Source organism: Hylobates moloch, unplaced genomic scaffold (genome assembly GCF_009828535.3).
Source record: "Hylobates moloch isolate HMO894 unplaced genomic scaffold, HMol_V3 SCAFFOLD_10, whole genome shotgun sequence".
NCBI classification, from domain to species: Eukaryota; Metazoa; Chordata; class Mammalia; order Primates; family Hylobatidae; genus Hylobates; species Hylobates moloch.
The window spans coordinates 35,076,343-35,096,889 of NW_026652285.1; the positions used below are offsets into that span (position 1 = coordinate 35,076,343).

At 41.1% G+C, this 20,547-nt stretch overlaps 1 protein-coding gene and 1 long non-coding RNA gene across 5 annotated transcripts in view; both read left to right on the top strand.

The window, feature by feature from the left end:
* Nucleotides 1–3,815: 3,815 nt before the first annotated feature.
* Nucleotides 3,816–11,048, top strand: LOC131384402 (uncharacterized). The gene is made up of 4 exons (XR_009215217.1): nt 3,816–3,910; nt 7,929–8,078; nt 10,406–10,473; nt 11,017–11,048. It is a non-coding gene; the product is annotated as an uncharacterized LOC131384402 (long non-coding RNA).
* Nucleotides 11,049–13,244: 2,196 nt separating this feature from the next.
* Nucleotides 13,245–20,547, top strand: part of LOC131384401 (protein SGT1 homolog) — a 37,138-nt gene continuing 29,835 nt past the window's right edge. For 3 of the 4 annotated variants that reach the window (XR_009215211.1, XR_009215212.1, XR_009215216.1), the window contains exon 1: nt 13,245–13,380. The gene's annotated coding sequence lies outside the window, so the exon portion shown is untranslated. Of the gene's footprint in view, nt 13,381–13,467; nt 13,516–20,547 lie in introns of all 4 variants that reach the window. The other variant, XR_009215215.1, reaches the window with a different exon arrangement.

Sequence of the window (20,547 nt, forward strand, 5' to 3'; positions counted from 1 at the left end):
TTGGAAAACTCACATTTTTCAGTTTCACAACCTACTACAAATCTACAGTAATCAAGAGAGTGTGGTACTGGCATAAGACCAATAGACTTTTAGACCAATAGATAGAATAGATTTGAGATCCTACAAATTAGTCCTCACATATATGGTCAATGACTGTTCAACAAGGTGGCCAAATCTAGTCAAGGAGGAAAGAACAGTCTCTTCAACAGCTGGATATCAGTGCACAAGAGAGAAGTTAGACCCCTACCTTGCAGTATATACAAAAATTAATTCTAAATCAATAAAAGACTTAAATGTAGGGACTAAAAATATGTAACTCTTAGAAGAAAACACAAGGTAAACCTTTATGACCTTTGAGTTTTAAGTGTATTTTGAAATATGACAGAAAAGCACAGATAACAAAAGAAAATACACGTAAATTAGATTTAATCAAAATAAAAAACCTTTATGCATCAAAGGATACTATCAAGGGAGTGAAAAGACAACCCACAGTATGTGAGAAAATATGTATCTGATAAAATCAAAGTGTGTATCTGATAAAAGCTTAATATCCCACAACTCAACAACAGAATTTCAACATCCCAATTAAAAAAATAGGCAAAGGACTTGAATAGACATTTCTCCAGAGAAGATATACAAATGTCTAAGAAGGACAAGAAAAGATGCTAAACACCGTTATTCATTAATAAAATGCAAGACAAAACCAAAATGATATGCCACTTTGCATCCACTAGTAAGGCTTTCATAACAACGACACAGAAAATAAATGTTGCTAAGGAGATGGAGAAATTGGAGCCCTCAAGAACTGGCTGCTAGGAATAGAAAATGATGCACTTGCTGTGGAAAACAATTTGGTGGTTCCTCACAGAATCACACAGAGAACTTGAAATTCCACTCCTAGGTATTATTCATACACACAAAAATTGACAGCAGGGTCTGGAACAGATATTTTTACACCCAAGTTAATTGCAGCATTATTCGTTATAGCCAAAAGGCAGAGACAACCCGTGTCCATCAACGAATGAATGGATACACAAAATATGATACATAAATAATAGAATATTATTCAGCCATTAAAGAGGATGAAGTTCTGATACACGCAACATGGGTGAAACTTGGAAACATGATGCTGAGTGAAGTAAGCCAGACACGAAAGGACAGATGTTGTATGATTCCACTGATATGAAATATCTAGAATAGGCAAATTTGTTTTTTTTTTTTTTTTGAGACGGAGTCTCCCTCTGTAGCCCAGGCTGGAGTGCAATGGCGCAATCTCGGCTCACTGCAAGCTCCGCCTCCCGGGTTCACGCCATTCTCCTGCCTCAGCCTCTCCGAGTAGCTGGGACTACAGGCGCCCGCCACCACGCCCGGCTAATTTTTTGTATTTTTAGTAGAGACGTTGTTTCACCGTGGTCTCGATCTCCTGACCTCGTGATTCGCCCGCCTCGGCCTCCCAAAGTGCTGGGATTACAAGCGTGAGCCACTGCGCCCGGCCTAGAATAGGCAAATTTGAGAAAATAGAATGAAGATTAGTGTTTCCCAGAGACTGGGGAGAGGAAGCAATGCTGAGTTATTGTTTAATGGGTATTTTATTTCTGTTTATGATAGAAATGAAGATGCTGGTTGTACAAAACTGGGAATGTACTTAATGCTACTGAATTATGTACTTAAAGTTAAAATTTTAACACAATTAAAAAATTTAAATATAAATCTGAGAATTATTCCTATAACCATTTTTATTTAAAAGTTATTTGCTCAATTGCCAAATATTAAGGTTTTTCTGAATATATTTTTGTTATTGACTTAATTTAGTCCTATTTTGCTCAGAGTACAAACTGTCTATGATTTAAATCCTTTTATATTTATTGAGAATTGTTTTATGGTCCAGTATTTAATCCATCTTGATTAATGTTCCACATACTCTTGAAAAGTAGATCTGATGATCGTCACCTTTACTCTGTTGATGTCTGTTTCACACATTCTGAAATTTCACTAGGTTCACCCATTTTAGATTGTTAATTTTATGAACTGGTCTATTTTGAATATGACTTGACACCTTTATCTTTGGCAGTACTCCTGTTCTGAAGACCACTTTATCTAATATTAATATGGGCACACCAACTCTTTTAGGATTAGTATTTGCATGGCACATTTACATCTATACTTTTGCCTAAATGTTGTGTCTGTATCTAAAATGTGGTTCTTGTGAGCAGCATAGTGTTGGGTCTTGTTTATTTATTTATTGTTTAATCTCATCTGAAAATCTAAACTTTGAAATTGAGATATCCAGTCCTTCTATATTTATGTATTAGAAACAGGGTCTGGCTCGGTCACACAGGCTGGGCTGCAGTGGCATGATCATAGCTTGTTGTAACCTTGAACTCCTAGGATCAAAGGATCCTCTCACCTCAGCCTCCTGAGTAACTAGGAATGCAGGGATATGGCACTGTGCCTGGCTAATTTTTTATTATTTAAATTTTTCTTTTTTTGCAGACACAGGATCTCACTATGTTGCCAGGGCTGGTCTCAGACTCCTGGTCTCAAGTCATCTTCCCACCTCAGCTTCCAGAGTGCTGGGGTTACAGGCGTGAGCTATGAAGGCTGGGCCCTTTTATATTTAATGTAATGGTTGAAATGACTAGATTTAAGTGTACCCTGTTGCTATTTGTTTTCTGTCTCTGTTTCTTTTTTTCTCGATTCTTTCTTTTGTGTGATTATTTTTTAGTCTTCTGTTTTCTCTCTTCTGCTGGCTTTTTAGCTGTATCTGTTTGTTTCAATTTTTTAAATTGTTAGCTGAAAGATTACAATACGTAGGCCAGACATGGTGGCTCCACACCCGGCTAATTTTTTGTGTTTTTAGTAGAGACGGGGTTTCACCATGTTAGCCAGGATGGTCTCGATCTCCTGACCTCGTAATCCACCCGTCTCGGCCTCCCAAAGTGCTGGGATCAGCAGCGTAAGCCACCACACCTGGCCTGAATTAATATTTTAACACTTTTATTAAAGATAACAGCCTTAAAGTGGTATAATTCCAATTACTCTCCTTTGTCCTTTATGTTAGTTTTGTCACCTATTTTTTTTTTCTGCATGTTTGTTGTGAGTTATCAGGAATTAGTGTTGGATTTTGCCAAAATTCTTTTATGTCTTTTGACATGATTCTATTGATTTTCTACTTTATTTTATTTCTATGATGTACTATGTTCATTGTGTTTTAGATAGTAAACCAAATTTGCATTACTAGTAGTATTAATTCCAGAGACATGTAGTGTATGATCATTTTACATACTGTTGGATGTAATTTGCTTCCAGGTTGTCAAACACGTTTGCAGGTAAACTTGTGAGAGATATTGTTTGGCACTTTCCTTTTCTTCTGATATCTCCATCCTGCTTTGGCATCCAGCTAATACTGGCTTTCTAAAATGTTTTGGCATATCTTCTTTTCTGTATTTGCTGGAAATGTTTGTGTATGACTGATATACTTTCTTCCTTAAATGTTAGATGGAATTCATGGGTTAAGGCATCTAGGACTACACTCTTCTTCAGGGGGAATATATTTGATTACTAATTCAATTTTTTTTTTTACTTTATATACGTCTATTAAGATTTTCTATTTGTTCTTTAGTCAATGTTGCTACTTAATGTCTTTGTCGGAATTTGCTTATTTCATTTATGTTGCTAACCTTGTTGACATTAGTTGTTCGTCATAATACCTTAAATTCTTTTAAAATTTCTGTTGAATCTGTTGTGAGGTTCTATCTTTCATTCTTTTTTTTTTTTCTCAGACAGAGTCTCGCTCTTGTCACCTAGGCTGGATCCAGCATCCTGCTACTGGATATATAGATAAAAGAGAAGTATTATATCTTTGAGATATGGAATCAACTTAAGTGCTGCTCTAAGCATACAAGTGCAGGTATCTTTTTTATATAGTATTTCTCCTTTATGTATATATCCAGTAGCAGGATTGCTGTATTCCATATCTTTACAATAGCAAAGATATGAAATCAATCTAAGTGTCCATCAATAGATGATTGGCTAAAGAAAATGTGGTATGCATACAGTGGAATACTATTCAGCCATGAAAACAATAAAATCCACAATATTCTCATGTAACAAATCTGCACATGTATCCCTATGTCTAAAATAAACTTCAAAATTTAAAAAAGAATGAAATTACGTCTTTTGCAGCAACATGGATGGAAACGAAGTTCATTATCTTAAGTAAAATAACAGAAACAGAAAGTCAAATACTGCATGTTCTCACTTATAAATAGGAGCTAAATAACACATACTCATGGACACAGAGAGTGGAATAATAGTCACTGGAGATTCAGAAGGGTGTGTGAGTGAGAGGGGTGAGGGTTGAGAAATTTTGTAGTGGATATAATGTGCACTCTTCAGGGAATGTTTACACTACGAGTCCAGACTTCACCACTACCCAGTATGTCCATGTAACAAAACTACACTTGTACCCCTTAAATTTATACAAATACAAATTAAAACATGCATGAGAGAGGACCTTAATTTTTCTTTTCTCTTTCTCTCTTTCTTCTTTTTGACAGAGTTTTGCTCTTGTCACCCAGGCTGGAGTGCAGTGGTGTGATGTCGGCTCACTTACAACCTCTGCCTCCCGGATTCAAGCGATTCTCCTGCCTCAGCCTCAAGAGTAGCTGGGATTCCAGGCCTGTGCCACCACTAGTAGAGACGGGGTTTTAACATGTTGGCCAGGCTGGTCTTGAACTCCTGACCTCAGATGATCTGCCTGCCTTGGCCTCCCAAAGTGCTGGGATTACAGGCATGAGCCACCGCGCCTGGCCAAAATCAGTTATCAATTAATTTTCAAACATGTAACTAGCAGGGGTTCAAGTAATGGGGGGACCATTATTGCATGCTTTGAAATTTAAGGGTCTCATTCTGCTGATTAATCTCTAGGGAACAAAAAACAAAACAAAAAGCAGAACAAACCAAAAAAGTCTACAATGCCTATCAGGGAATGCTTAAGGTTTGTACCAGTGTTGTTTTTTTTTACAGTGTGCTTGACACAGAATTTTGTTTTACTTGATGGGCAGGCTGTGATCTAATTGCCTAGTTGTGACCAATTTTTCCCTAGATGCATAAATTTTTTTCTGAGACTGGCAGACCACTAGGGGTCACCTTGCCAGCCTGTGTACCGGTTAATTAATCCTTACCATCCTTACCCAAGAGACTTTTTCTTCCAAGACTGTCCTAATAGTTTTTTAAATTTTTTCTTTTTTTTCTTTTTCTTTTTTTTTTTTTTAGACAGAATATTGCTCTGTTGCTCAGGCTGGAGTGCAATGGCACAATCTCGGCTTACTGCAACCTCTACCTCCCAGATTCAAGCAATTCTCCTGCCTCAGCCTCCTGAGGAGCTGGGACTACAGGCGTGCCTACCATGCCCAACTAATTTTTGTAGTTTTTCTAGAGAAGGGGTTTTGCCATGTTGGCCAGACTGGTCTGGAACTCCTGACTTCAGGTGTTCCACCTGCCTCGGCCTTCCAAAGTGCTGTAATTGCAGGCATGAGCCACCACACCTGGCCCCTAATGGCTTTGAAAGTGTTGACTCATGCCCACCTTTATAGAAAGTAGATTTTGCTCTCAAGAAACATTTAGGGCCAGGCGCAGTGGCTCATGCATGTAATTTGGGAGGCTGAGGCAGTAGGATCTACTAAGGCTGGGAGATCAGGACTGGCCTGGGCTATATAGTGAGACCCTGTCTCTACAAAATACAAAAAATAAAAAAATTAGCCGGGTGTGCTGGCATGTGCCTGTAGTCCCAGCTGCTGGGGAGGCTGTGGCAAGAGGATCACTTGAGCCCAGGAGGCCGAGGCTACAGTGAACTATGATTGCACCACTGCACTCTTGCTGGGGTGACAGAGCAAGACCCTGTCTAAAAATATGTATATATTTTACACTAGTACCTTATTAATTTTTTAAATATGATTTTCTGCAGAATCCTAGCAATGTCTTTTTTTAAATCTATGATCATGAAAACATAACATTCTCATTGATTCTCTTAACATAATTAATTGTATTAATGGATTTCCAAGTGTTGACTCTCACTTGCATTTCTGGCACAAAAGGCAGTGGATTATGATGTAATGTTTCAATGTGCTGACACAATGGCTTCTAATATTTAAAAAGTTTACATCTATATTCACATGTCCTATACTTTTGTAATACATGGCTCAAACCAGAGTAAGATCTCATATCACCTTTACGCACCCTTCCTGAAAACTATTGGGAAGATTGACTAAGACTTGAATAGTTTAGGTAGCATCAGGTTATCAGTTAGTTTACTAGTAGAATTTCTCTCTGGATCATATGAACTTGGTGCTCTGTGTATATGAGGGACTCTGATAAATGTCTCTGTTTCTTTTATAAATATTGTATAATTTAGAATTTCTCTCTCTCTAGGGGTAAATGTTAATAAAATATATATTTATAGAATATATAACATCTACATTTGATTGTTTATTTACATTGGAACGCCCAACATTGTTTCCATTTATTTTTCATATCAGTATTTGACTTCAAGTTGCTGTTTGCACTGTAATCTGTTCACATATCCTTCTCAAGTTCCTCGCATGATCCCATTTCTCTGTTCACAGTGAAATGATAGTTTGGCTCAGGAATCTGAGGATTAACAGAAAATCGGGTTTTCTGTAGGGTACCATCTCAGGAAAGCACAGACTCTAGTAAGACGCGTGTGCTCCGCTGCTAGCCCCTCAGTCTAGACTCACACCTTCCTGCTCCCTCCCTAGGAGCCTCTTCCTGTTGCCTCCAGGGATTATGGAAAGCAAGAGCCTCTGCCAAACACTCTCATCTTGCTAGAGATGCCCGCTAGAATGTGGGGAAAAGAAAGCGAGATCAGACTGTTACTGTGTCTATGTAGAAAGAAGTAGACATGAGACTCCATTTTGTTCTGTACTAAGAAAAATTCTTCAGCCTTGAGATGCTGTTAATCTGTAACCCTAGCCCCAACCCTGTGCTTGCAGAGACATGTGCTGTGTTGACTCAAGGTTTAATGAATTTAGGGTTATGCAGGATGTGCTTTGTTAAACAAGTGCTTGAAGGCAGTATGCTTGTTAAAAGTCATCACCACTCTCTAATCTCAAGTACCCGGGGGCACAATACACTGTGGAAGGCCGAAGGCCACAGGGACCTCTGCCTAGGAAAGCCAGGTATTGTCCACGGTTTCTCCCCATGTGATAGCCTGAGATATGGCCTCGAGGGAAGGGAAAGACCTGACCATCCCCCAGCCCCACACCTGTAAAGGGTCTGTGCTGAGGAGGATTAGTGAAAGAGGAAGGCCTCTCTGCAGTTGAGATAAGAGGAAAGCATCTGTCTCCTGCTTGTCCCTGGGCAATGGAATGTCTCTGTGTAAAACCTGATTGTATGTTCCACCTACTGAGATAGGAGAAAACCACCTTAGGGCTGGAGGTGAGACATGCTGGCAGCAATACTGCTCTTTAATGCACTGAGATGTTTGTGTATGTACACATCAAAGCACAGTAGCTTTTCTTAACCTTGTTTATGACACAGAGACCTTTGTTCATATGTTTTCCTGCTGACTCTCTCCCCACTATTACCCTATTGTCCTGCCACATCCCCCTCTCCGAGATGGTAGAGGTAATGATCAATAAATACTGAGGGAACTCAGAGACTGGTGCCAGCGCGGGTCCTCTGTATGCTGAGCACCAGTCCCCTGGGCCCACTTTCCTTTCTCTATACTTTGTCTCTGTGTCTCTTTCTTTTCTCAGTCTCTCATTCCACCTGACGAGAAACACCTACAGGTGTGGAGGGGCTGGCCCCCTTCATAGAAAATTGTACTTGTTTTTGGTAATTGGTAACTGGGACAAAGTTTCTTGAAATATCTTTAGCTCCCCAAATGTGCACTGTCGTTGCTGCAGGTGAAATGCTTATTGCAGTGCTGTGAAAAGGTGAGGTCACAGGATGCAAACCCGTATCTGAGACCTGGATGCCTCCCTCCACGCACTCACCCGCTGGCTGTCCTGAGCATCACCCTGCACCTATTGTCCCAGCAACAAGGGAAAAATCATGTGAGTATTTTCTATTTCAGTCTAGAAGGCATAGCCTGCAAGGGAAGGAAGTGTGCTGGGAGATGGAGCAGGGGCTTTTGTCTGGAAAACAGGATTCTGGGCTAGAAACTAAGTCAGTGCCAATGCAGTGCAGGGAAGGGGAAATCATCACTGGGTCGTGGGCTGTACTCGTGGAGAAGGAATGGAGGTCAAGACCATAAACCAGCCCCTAATTGCTTCTCATTTAATGTAATCCTCACTGTTCATTGTTGTTGGTTTGAATAAAGTCATGAAATCTTTTTTTTTTTTTTTCAGGGTCTCATTCTATTCAGGGTCTCATTCATTTCAGGGTCTCATTCTGTTGCTCAAGCTGGAGTGAAGTGGTGCAATTGTGGCTCACTGCAGCCTCGAATACCTCAGCTCAAATGATCTTCCCACCTCAGCCTCCTGAGTAGCTGGGACCACAGGCATGTGCCACCATACTCAGCAAACTTAAAAAAAAATTTTGTAGAGACAAGCTCTCCCTATGTTGCTCAGACTGGTCTCCTGGCCTCAAGCAATCCTCTTGCTTCAGCCTCCCAAAGTGTTGGGATTATAGGCATGAGCCATCACACCCAGCCTATTTTTAAGTTCTGTAATATAACTTGGAAATTAATTTGCCAGCTGCCCTGTCTTATCTGCATGAACATTTCTAAGATTTGTAGAGGTGTTTCTATGGCACCTCCATGCCTGTGATCATGTATAAGATGTAGCTGATTGAATTACCTTATTCCGTTCAGAAATAGTAAATATAGTGTTTTCACCAACTCTGTGCATAGAATATACCAAATGGAGATCATAAGTGGGTCATGACAGAAAAAATCTATTGTCTCTTTATTATGGTGAGACTCTTTTCCCTCATGAAATCAGCAAAGTAACTGAATTTAGCTTTTTGTGTTAGAAAAAACCATTATGCTCCTCAGCAGTTTTCAGAATTGCATTATTTTTGATCTTTCCTCTTGTTTAAAAATGTTTTCATGTCATCCCCAGGCTCAGTGCTCATCTTGGTACCATTTTGGGTCAATGTATAATCATTACCTCCAGTTTTTCTTGTGCATAATGAACTTGAGTTTTCATATAGTGAACTGTTCTGACATTGATATACTACATTTGATATTTTCACATTCACCAGTCCTCATTTTCTTTCTACACTCATGGTAATTTAGTTTCTCCTCTGCAATGTTTTCCCTCCTACTCATTTTCCTGCTCCCTTGCTTAGCACACGGTCATTCCATTATGCCCTCCTTCTTGGTTAAGATGGAAAAGAAACTCCTCTTTTAATTCCGTTTGTGCATTTAAGAAATTCCATTTGGTTGTATATAATTATTCTTCTAAGATTATGCTAAGATCAGCCTATCTATATTTTTCTTGGATCTCTGATCACTATAGATGATATTTGCCTATAAAACAAGCATTGGCGTATTCAATCACAATTGAAAAGAAAAAACTCAAAACGATTCTTTTAAAAACTCACAAGAGGTACAAAAATTTTTTTAAATACATGGATTGTCTTAAAAATTATTTCTCTCTGTTGCTACGACAGCATAGTGGTCAAGTCCATTGTCAGCTTCTGACACTGCCTCTTACAAGAAGGTGACTTTGGAAATGTCATTCAGCCTTCCTGTACCCGAGATCGCCTCACCTGTCAAATGCGAACAATAAAGCACTTCAAAGAATTCTTGTAAAAGTTCTATGTAAAACACTATTGTAGTACTCTTATGCTAGGAATATATATCTATACACACATATATTTTTATAGTGAAACTCTCAGGAAGAGGAAAATGAAGTTTAATAGGAAATTAATGGCTTGAAAACAATGGTAAGTGGAAAAGAGTGGCTTTCAGTTGCCATGGTACAACAGGTGTCTTGTTTCCACGCTGGATCCTCTCACTCTGAATAGGATGATCAGTCATTGAAAAAAGACAAATGGCCTCCAGGGATGTGGCAATAGGAATGATCTTCTTATCTCAGACCATAGTAGGATTCCTGGGCAATTGCTTTCTTCTTCACCATTATAGTTATTTATTTCACCAGATGTACACTAAGGTCCACAGATCTGATTCTGCAGCAACTGACTGTAGCCAACTCCTTGGTCATTCTCTCTAAAAAATGCTCCATATCCTTGTCAATGCTTGGTATTGGAAATCCTTTTAATTTAAGTCATTCTGGTGGTAGTTTTGGTATCTCATTATAATTTCAATGTCCATGATACAGCTATTTTTTTTTTTTTTTGAGACAGAGTCTGACTCTGTTGCCCAGGCTGGAGTGCAGTGGTGCCATCTCGCTCACTGCAACCCTCTACTTCCCAGGTTCAAGTGATTCCTGTGCCTCAGCCTCCTTAGTAGCTGGGATTATAGGTGCGCACCACCAAGCCCAGGTAATTTTTGTATTTTTAGTAGAGATGGGGTTTTGTCGTGTTTCCCAGGCTGGTCTCCAACTCCTGGCCTCAAGGGATCCACCCACCTCGACCTCCCAAAGTGTTGGGATTACAGGCATGAGCCACTGCACCCAGCCATGACATAGCTATTAATATAGAACTTTTCATGTGGGCCTATAGGTCAATCTAGGAATTGGCCCTTTCAGAGGCTATTCATATTTATATGCATATTGGTGCATGGCAGGGGTTGGTGTATACACCTTGGTGTATGGCTGAGCCATAACTGGAACATACCTGAGAATAACCCTATTCTAAGTGTGTTTGGAGTCCCAGGCTAAGGAATCCAAGAGTAGCCAACACTGAGATTCACTACTTATCTATGAAGGACAGCCATACCCCTGCCCCATCCCTTGGAACACAGGCTGTACAGGTGATCAAGGCCCTTTTTTTTGGGTTAAATTGAGATTGCTAGAAGGAGGGTTCTAAGTGAAAATGCTATATGCTATATGGACTACATGCCTTTTTTTTTTATACAAACGGTAGCATTTCTCCAGGCCAGCCCACCACCACTGGACCACCCCTGTATGTAACTCCTGAATAAACTTTATGTTTCCTTCACTTGTTCTGCCTTTCCTATAGTGCCATCTCAATCGGAAACAATGGGGATCCGGAAGGACAATTGGCCATTTAGATAACATTTGAAAATTAACCAGTGTAATTGGTTACATTGTAACAATATTATTAAAATATTATTTTAAAATTATTATTATATAACAGTAACATATTATTATTAAAAATACATATGAACATTTCAATAAAGGCAGAAAAAGCACTTGATATTGAATGCTTTCCTCTTGATTTTACAACCAAGACAAGGAAGTCCATTATCACTATTTCTATTCAATAGTGGACATACTAGTCAGCAACAAAACTAAAAGGTATAAAGATTACAGGAAAGTTAAACCATCTCTATTCACAGATTGCAAGATTGTAATCACATAAATTCCAAAAGACCCTCCAGTCTTTTGGACTCCCTTACAAATAATAAGGGAACTTAGCAAGATGCTTGAATATAACATCAATATGTAAAAATCAATAGCATTTCTATATTCTTACAACAAACGAGAATATAAAAAAATAAAATGCTATTTAACATCGCATTTAAAACACTGCTCAAGAATAAATCTAATGAAAGATATGTTTGATCTCTATACTGCAATCGATCCAAGCACAACTTGGATCCAAACATTAAGATATAAATATGTGTACAATCTACAAAATATTGCCAGGAGAAATTAGAAGCCACTTAAATAAATGGTGGGAAAGAATGATATTAATGGATTGAAGGACTTAGTATTGTTAATATACTAGTTTTCCCCAAACAGATCTACAGATCCAACGCAAGCCCAGTACAAATCCCAGCAGTTTTGTCTTTTTTTTAAACTGGCAAGCTAATTCCAAAATTCACCTAGAAATACAACGGCCTTAGAATAAGCCAAAGCAATCTTGGGAGAATAAAGTCACAGGACTTCAAGACTTATTATAAAGCTACATGAATTAACACAGTTTGGTAGTGGTATAAAGTTAGAAAAAGACCAGCTCCCCATTCTGCCCCCATCCCTGGAAGGCGCTGGCAGCTTTCCCCATCCGATCTGCATGGATCAAAGCGCGCTGACGGAGGGCCTGACCGACTGCGATGGGTGGGAAACACAGCGGCCCTGAGATCACTTTAGGCCACCTTCTGCCCCTCAGTGCTTTCGGATAGAAAAGGTTTTCCTTCTTGGTCTAGGAAGCCCACTAAGAAGAAAGCCTGGGCTGTGGAGTTATGAGGAAGGGAATGAATAGTACGCGGGCGCCAGGCGCGTCTCCCCAGGAACCAGAAGGCCTTTAGCGCTATTAGTTCAGAAAGACTTCCTGCGAGTCCCAGCCCTTCTCCATTCCCAGCGCAACGATCGCCGGAATCCAGGCGCCATCCAGGCCCCTCTGTTCCCTGAAAAGACCACGCAGCCGCCAGTGACATCACGGAGACAAAAGGGCTTGGCTACCTGTGGTGGCCATGATAAAACCTAGGGAAAACGGAGCTCGAAGTAGCTTATGTTATTTATTTGTTTATTTATTTATTTACTTATTTATTGAGAAGGAGTCTTGGTCTGTCGCCCAGGCTGTGGTGCAGTGGCACGGTCTCTGCTCACTGCAACCTCTGCCTCCCAGGTTCAAGCGATTCTCTTGCCTCCGCCTCCCGAGTAGCTGGGATTACAGGCGCCCACCATCACGCCCGGCTAATTTTTGTATTTTTCGTAGACGGGGTTTCAGCATCTTGGCTAGGCTGGTCTTGAACTCCTGACTTCGTGATCTACCCGTTTCGGACTCCCAAAGTGCTGGGATTACAGGCACGAGCCACAGCGCCCGGCCTGGAGCTTGTGTTACTAAAGGACATGCAAACGCCCTTAACTGCTAAGCTCCTGAGGGGTAACAGTATGCTACAAAAGTGCTTCTGAGCTACTACTCCTGGAGGCTTGGTCGGAGTGACCGCTTGGTCGGAGTGACCGCGGCGGTGGGCGCGGTGGAAGACAAGGAGAGAACGTGTTGGCCCGGGCCTCCCTACCCATGGCTGCGAGGGGCGTGGACTGGGAGTGCGGGTCCTGGGCCAGTGTGCGGGCTGGGAAGACTCGGTCCTCCACTGCCCCAGCAGGCCACGCGCTCGCGCGTAGCCTCCCGTCCCGCTAGCAGCACGCTGCGTGGCTGCTCGTTGGCTACTTAACGACGGAAGCGCGGTTGGGGTTTCTGCAGAAGTTTCCCCCTTGGGCGGTGGCGGAGCTGATAAGCGCGCTAGTAGCAGCTCTGGCGGAAGCAACAGTGACTACGGGGGATGGCGGCGGCTGCAACAGGACCTGCAGCATCCCAGAGGTGCGTGTTTTTCCTTCCCTTTGCTATTTATTTTATTCCCCTTTCCTTGGCTAGTGGGTCCTGCTGAAGTCGTTGTTTTCCTGACAGGTTTTTTCCAGAGCTTCTCAGATGCTCTAATCCACGGCGGCTTTAGAGGTGAGAGAACCTTTTCTGCTTCCTCCACCCCTGGCTGACGCGCCTCCTCCCAGCAGCACCTGATTGGGACCCAGGGTCCTGTGGATGCTGCGTCTCCGCCCCAATATTGAGATTCTCAGTCTCCTTGCGTTACCTCAGACTCCTGTCTTGCCCTTTCCACTTCCAGACTCTTGCATTCCTGCAGCTTCTGAGAAAAACCTCCTCCATTTCTTGGGAGCATGGTTGACAACTGCAGTTGGGCAGAAAGGATTTTGTTTTTTTTTTAATGGCAGTTAATGACTAGAAGAGAAAAGCGGACTCTGGGTTCGATGAAAATTATTTTTTTCGTTTGACAATCATTGTTGCCATTCTTAACGTAAAAGTGTCGATATGAAATCAGTCTACTGGAACAAAAACCTTTTCCCTCACGTCCCTGAAACTTTGCAGATGTCTTGTCATAGTTCATTATTCACTCATTTGTTTATTCATCAAAAAATGTTTTAGGAGTTGCTGTGTGCAAAGGTGCTGATTGCTATGGGTTAGTCTTAGTTATACACTTAGCTAACCTAAAAATCACTTCTTGTAGGTGTGCGCTGAAGACAAACCATAAAGCTGTAAAGGAATGTAAAAGAGCAAGAGTTAAATAATAAGAGTTAAAGAAGAGCCTAAACTAAAGATAAATGATGCTGTGGATTACAGAATTTAACCAGGAGGTTTTTGTTTTTATTTTATTTTATTTTATTTGCTTTACAGCACAGAAAAAAGGAAACCCTGTTTTGTTGTTATTATCTAACATAAGTAACATTAACAATTTGAGGCAAGACAGCGTCTTTTCTAGCTATGGCTTTTCTAAGAAATGTGCCATGGGGTGCTGGAGCCTCTGTTAAGGGATATTTGAGCAGAGACCTGAAGGAGCAAGAGAATTCACTTAGAAGTTCTGGGGAAAGAGCATTCCAGGCAGGACCAAGAGCCAGTGCAGAGATCCTGAAGTAGGCATGAAGTTGGCCTGTGTATGGAGCAGCAAAAAGGCCCTTTTTATTAGAGGGCCCATTTGATTAGGAGATAAGGTTGGACAGGAAACTAGGAGCCAGGTCCTGTATGGCCTTTTAGGGCCCAGGTATGTTTTTTAAATCTAAATATATAGACCTTTAGATACCAGCAATAAGGCTTCTGGGATCAGTTTTGGGATAATGTTACAGGAAGCAGTGAAAATTTTTCTCTGTAATTCCTTGTATTAGATAGCGATTACTTTGAATTTACATTTCTTAATTGTCATGTTAGGGCTAGTGCATCCTTTGGAAATCCAGTTTATATAAAAGTTGCTTTTAGGCTGGGCGCGGTGGCTCATGTCTGTAATCCCAGCACTTTGGGAGGCCAAGGAGGGCGGATCCCTTGAGGTTAGGAGTTCGAGACCAACCTGGCCAACATGGTGAAACCCTGTTTGTACTAAAAATACAGAACAAACATTAGCCGGGTGTGGTGGTGTGGATCTGTTGTCCCAGCTACTTGGGAGGCTGAGGCAGGAGAATCGCTTTAACCTGGGAAGCGGAGTTTGCAGTGAGCTGAGATCGTGCCACTGCACTCCAGCCTGGGTGAAAGAGTGAGACTCTGTCTCAAAAAAAAAAAAGTTGCTTTTAAAGAATATTAATATAATAGACTTCATTGTCACTTTCTATCTTATTTTACTTATTAATTTTTTTTTTTCGAGACAGAGTTTCACTCTGTCACTCAGGCTGGAGTGCAATGGCATGATCTCGGCTCACTGCAACCTCTGCCTCCCAGGTTCAAGCGATTCTCCTGCCTCAGCCTCCCAAGTTGCTGGGATTACAGGTGCACACTACCACAACCGGCTAATTTTTGTACTTTTTAGTAGAGATGGGGTTTTGCCATGTTGGCCAGGCTGGTCTCAAACTCCTGATCTAAGATGATCTGCCTACCTCGGCCTACCCAAAGTGCTGGGTTTACAGGTGTGACCGTGCCCGGCCTTAAATTTTTTATTGAGGCATATATGACATGTAAATAACATAAATTTTAAGTCTACAGTTTGATGAGTTTTTACATATGTGTACACCACCCAGATCAAGATATAGAGCATTTCCATTCATAAGGTTCCTTCATGCTCCTTCCCAGTCAGCAGTTCTTCTTACTGTCCTGACTCCCGTTTTGACCTCCATCACCATCTGTTCATTTTGCTTGTTCTCGACTCATAAACAGAATCATACAGTAGGTGCTTTGTTCAATGTAGGCAGTCTGTTTTTGCTTTAATCTTTCCATGAGTATACATGCATATTGTGTGAAGCAGTAGTTCTTTTGCATTGCTGTGTAGTATTCCATTGTATAATTGTATAAATATATGTTGTATAAATGTAAGTATAGCACAATTTATTCTAATTGGACATCTGGTTTATTTCTAGTTGTTAGCTAGCATAAATAAAGCTTCTGTGAGTACTCTTTTGTGTATTTTGGTGAACACATGCATTTCTTTCTTTTGATTGTATATACCTAGAAGTAGAACTGGATAGAATAGTCATGTGGTTAGCACTGGTACCTTGGTTTTTAATGTGTGGCTCTTGGGCCAGCAGTAACAGCATGACGTGGCAATTCACTAGAAGTGCAAATTCTTACTGAAAGTCCTTATGGGCCAGGCGTGGTGGCTCACGCCTGTAATCCCAGCACTTTGGGAGGCTGAGGTGGGTGGATCACCTGAGGTCAAGAGTTTGAGACCAGCCTGGCCAACATAGTGAAACCCCGTCTTTATTAAAAATACAAAAGATTAGCTGGGCCATTTTGGCAGGTGCCTGTAATCCCAGCTACTTGGGAGGCTGAGGCAGGAGAATCACTTGAACCCAGGAGGCGGAGGTTGCAGTGAGCCGAAATCGTACCATTGCACTCCAGCCTTGGTGAGAGAGCAAGATCCCATCTCAAAAAAAAAAAAAAAAAAAAATGTCCTTATGACTCATGTAGTCCAGTACTTCTTACTCTTCCTTATCCCAGTGTACATAAGAAAGCAGACCTTGCTAAGCGTGGTGGTTCATGCCTGTAATCCTACCACTTTGGGAGGCTGAGGTGGGAGGATCACTTGAGACCAGGAGTTCAAGATCAGCCTAGGCAACCTACAGAGACCCCATTTCTTAAAAAGAAAACAGAGATTCAAATAAATCCAAATGATCTGTCATAGAGACACACCAGTTACAGGCAGAAGGGGGGCCTCAGGACACAGGTTTCCTGAATTTTAGTCTAGTGCTATAGAACAGTGGTCCTCAAAGGTGTGGGCTCCAGATTAGCTGCAGCATCAACATATTAGAAATGCAAATTATTTATTTATTTATTTATTTATTCGAGATGGAGTCTTGCTCTGTTGCCTAGGCTGGAATGCAGTGGTGCAATCTCAGCTCACTGCAGCCTCTGCCTCCCAGGTTCAAGAGATTCTGCCGCTGCCTCCCAGTTAGCTGGGATTACAGGTGTGTGTCACCACACCCAGCTGATTTTTGTATTTTTGATAGAGATGGGGTTTCACCATGTTGGCCAGGCTGGTCTCGAACTCCTGGCCTCAAATGATCCACTCGCCTCAGCCTCCCAAAGTGCTAGGATTACAGGTGTGAGCCACCATGCCCTGCCCTAGAAATGCAAATTCTCAGGACCCACCACAGACCCAGAATCAGAAACCCTGGTGTGGGGAGGATGATCATGATAAGAACCAGCTGTGTTAAGAAGAAATGTTCTTTTTAAACTGTGAGATGACCTCACAAAGATGAACAGATCAATGTAAATTATTAAATAATTGGTAATGATAAGTAGGGCTGAAACTTTGATGATGAATGTGAGTGTATTTCTCCTGGATTGTCCCAAGGGCTACTTTAACAGCCATTTGGGATTCAGGTCACTAGGTATCATGTGAGTTACAATGTGTATATTTGATATAAGGTCATCCAATTAGGAATAAAGGGGAATGTTCTTATCACATAGGCTGTTTCACATTTTTCATTCATTCAACAAAGAATGAACATTAAGTGGTGAATGTTGTACTGGAAATCAGGAATCTAAGGATGAATAAACTTCAGTGAGTGAGTTTTCAGTCTAGTGGAAAGACAAGTCAACAGATCATTAAAATATAAGGTAACTACTGTAACGGGGTTGTGTATAGAAGAGCATAGCAGAATAGAATCTGACTGAGGGAGTTAAAAACTTTACAGAGGAGGTTGCAAAATTCAGTAGGGAGAGAAAACGTATGAATTTTGAGAATCGTTCAGGGCCCAGTATGTGTGGTGGTTAAGAGCCCAGGCTCTGGAGTCAGAGACTCTTGGGTCAAAATTCTGGTTTCATGATAACAGTGTAACTTCAGTAAGTTTCCTGTCATCAGTCCAGAGCAGATTTCTCATCTGTCAAATGGGAACAAATAGGACCTACTTAAAAGGTTTATTATGAAGATAAGTGAGGTACCCTGTGTCATATGCTTAGTACAGTGCCAGGCACATGGTAAATACTACATAACTGTTCTGTTTGGGGAATGATACAAGTTGTTCGGTAGTATTAGAACATAAAATGTGAGGAGGCAAGTGCTAGGAGATAAAGGTTAAACAAGTGGAGAGAGGCCAGGCCATCAAAGGCATTAAATCTCAACAGATGGTTTTCAGTTTTATCATATGATCATGGAGACCTGTGAAGAATTTGGAGGAAGGAAATGAAATTTTCTGAATTACAAAACCTACTTTAAAAGCAGAGTAGATAATGAATTGGAGGAGACACAAGAGATAGTGGATAGCAGGAAGATGGTGGTACAGACCAGGTCAAAGATGAATATCTGCATTCAGGGCAGTGATTGTGGGCATGGAGGTGAGTTGTTTTATGTAAAATGCACTGGACTTGGTGATGATTGGAATATAAGGGATGATTCCCGAGTTTCTGGCTGGGGGAATGTAGTAGGAATTGGTGACTTTCACTTAAATAGCACCTAGGATGATAGCACTTAGAAGATTGCATTCAGCATGCGGGAATAGGTTTGAAGAGAGGAATTAGTTTTAGATTTTGAATATTTGTATATGAATTGCCCCTGGGACATTTTGGGTGAAGTCTAGAGAAAACTATGCTGATATTGCACAGGAGCACTGTCTAGGCTCTCAAGATAGACTTGAGTCATCAGGATGATTCAAGACATATGTGAAGCCCCCGACACCACTTAGAGTCAAAGAATGTTTCTAAAGGGGAGGAAGTATAAGTACTGAGCCCAAGGAAAACATTAGGTTTTTTTTTTTTTTTTTTGAGATGGAGTTTTGCTCTTGTCACCCAGGCTGGAGTGCAATGGCATGATCTTGGCTCACTGCAACCTCCGCCTCCTGGGTTCAAGTGATTCTCCTGCCTCAGCCTCCCAAGTAGCTGGGATTACAGGCATGTACCACCATGCCCAGCTAATTTTTGTATTTTTGGTAGAGATGGGGTTTTGCCATGTTGGTCAGGCTGGTCTTGAATTCCTGACCGCAGGTGATCCACCTGCCTCGGCCTCCCAAAGTGCTGGGATTACAGGTGTGAGCCACTGCACCCAGCCCGGAAACATTAGTTTTTAAAAAGCAACAGAATGGTAAGCTGAAGGGTCTGGTTATTGTCAGGGGCCACAGAGAGATCAAGTCAGATAGGAATCAGTTGGATTTGATAAGGGGTTACTGGTGGCTTTGAGAAGATTAAGACTAGAGAGGCAAACATTTTTATATTTTGTGGCAAAGGAGATGTGGTCAAATAGAGATTGGGGAAAAGGCGGAAAAAGTCTGCAAGGAGAGAAATCAATACTTTTCATTTAGTGCCTACTGGATGCCAGATATAGATCTAAGTAAGCCCCAAATCCTGGAGTGATCTTCAATTTCTCTTATCCCACATTGGCAAGTCTTGCTGGCTCTAATATATTCCAGCTCATTGTATTTCTCTTCATCACCTCTGTGGCTAACATCCTTTTCTAGCTTAGACTTAATGTATTAGTTTCCTAAGAAGTCTCTGTTTCCAGTCCTGATTTGTTATAATGTATTCACCATGCAGCAACCAGAATGACATTTGAAAAGAATAAATTGGACCATTTCTCTCTCCTACTAACAATGAACTTTCCACGGCTTTCCATCACACCTAAGGTCCAAATTCCTTTTAACAGCCTGCAAGGTACAAAGTGAGGCCCTTGAAGTAGCATTTTATAGCTTCTTTGCTGTCTTAGTTTGAACCACACTTTGTTTCTGTTGATTGAATGCAACCCCAGGTGAGTTGAGGGGCATCTGTATTCATTGCTTTGTGAGAATTATCTATTAGGTTAAAGCAAAGTCAGTGACACATGTGGCTATTGAAATACTTTTACCATTTAAGAAAACTACCAAATCCCTAGAGTTTGTACGTAGTTGGCAGAAAATAAAAGTGTTCCTGTGTTCCTGCACCTGTCCTTGATCTCCCTAATTCTGTAATCTCTTACATCATTATTTTTCCAGCTACCATACCTATATGTTGTGACTGCACAGGGTGAAAAAGTTTTAATCTCTCTAATGTTAATTCTTGATCAGTTGCCATAGCCATCTATTAGATTGTATCTGGGCTTTGAACAGAATGTTTAATTGCATTTTATTAGAGTTGTGTGCTATTGATAGAGGATAAGGGAGGGCCAGGTAAGCTTGATGGTGTAGGTATTGATTGTCTCAACCTCCCTGAGCTCTATATTTAACTTTTAGTCTTTTTTATTGGACAGCTTCACATTTTCTAGGAATTTCAAATTCTATATGATGTTTGAATCTTCTCCAAGTTAGAAGGAGAAAATCTGTAATGGTCCATGTATATCAATTAAACTCTTCAGAATATGTGAGGTGATAATAATTACCATTTATTGAGTTCTGTAGGTCAGGAATTAAATGCTTTTTTTTTTTTTTGAGACGGAGTCTCACTCTGTCGCCCAGGCTGGAGTGTAGTGGCACCATCTCTGCTCACTGCAAGCTCCGCCTCCCAGGTTCACACCATTCTCCTGCCTCAGCCTCCTGAGTAGCTGGGACTACAGTCGCCCGCCACCATGCCCGGCTAATTTTTTGTATTTTT